The sequence below is a fragment of the Silene latifolia genome, chromosome 8 (assembly GCF_048544455.1).
Source record: "Silene latifolia isolate original U9 population chromosome 8, ASM4854445v1, whole genome shotgun sequence".
Classification (NCBI taxonomy): domain Eukaryota; kingdom Viridiplantae; phylum Streptophyta; class Magnoliopsida; order Caryophyllales; family Caryophyllaceae; genus Silene; species Silene latifolia.
This window is the reverse complement of record NC_133533.1, coordinates 50,023,288-50,024,123: the sequence shown is the minus strand read 5'-3', so window position 1 is coordinate 50,024,123 and position 836 is coordinate 50,023,288. Positions and strand designations below refer to the sequence as shown.

The following is an 836-nucleotide window of genomic DNA, read 5'->3' as shown; positions in this document are numbered from 1 at the left end:
TTGTGGTGGGGGTTGTGTTTGAGGATTTAGCACATTGTTGCTTCTATAAGACATATTCGGGTGAAATCTTGAATTTGGGTTATATGTGTTGGAGAATGTACCCGGTGGATAAACATTTTGTGCATTTTGTCTTAAAGCTAAGAAGGCATTTACCTCTTCAATGGGAGCTTGGCAATGAGCGGCATAGTGACCCGCACCTCCGCAACCTTCACACACAACGATTTGGCTCGTTGAAGACATGGCATTGACTTGTTGAATGGAATCTCTAGCATCCCTCTCCGCCAATTGTTGTTGGAGCAAAGCAATTTGAGCTAGCAAAACAGAATTGTTAGAGGATTCTTCTTTACCTTTAGATGGCACAACTCGGGAATTGACATATTGGGCATCATGGACCGCCATAGATTCGATCGTGGCATGAGCAAGGTCGGTGTCAATTTGATCAAACCGCCCATTGTTGGCGGAATCAAGAATCCTTCGGGACTCGGCACAACATCCATTGTAGAATGTTATTGCAAGAAACCAATCATCTAGCCCATGATGTGGGCATTGTCTTTGAAGCTCTTTGTACCTCTCCCAAGCCTCATATAAGCTCTCAAGAGCTTGTTACGGAATCCGGTGATTTGACTCCTCAAAGTTTGAGTTTTCTCCGGTGGAAAAAACTTTTGGTAAAAAGCAAGAGCCAATGTCTCCCAATTGGTGATTCCCATGGCGGTGCGGTCAAGGCTATTGATCCAAAGCTTGGCCTTGTCCTTCAAAGAGAAAGGGAAAAGTATTTCCCTTATTTGGGCTTGGGTGACGCCCGTTTGACGGATCATGGAGCAATAGTCACAAAAGTT

The 836-nt window shown here is 44.5% G+C and overlaps 1 non-coding gene across 1 annotated transcript; it reads left to right on the top strand.

The window, feature by feature from the left end:
• The first annotated feature begins 529 nt into the window (after positions 1-529).
• Positions 530-635, top strand: LOC141597819 (small nucleolar RNA R71). The gene has a single exon (XR_012523033.1). It is a non-coding gene; the product is annotated as a small nucleolar RNA R71 (small nucleolar RNA).
• Positions 636-836: the final 201 nt, after the last annotated feature.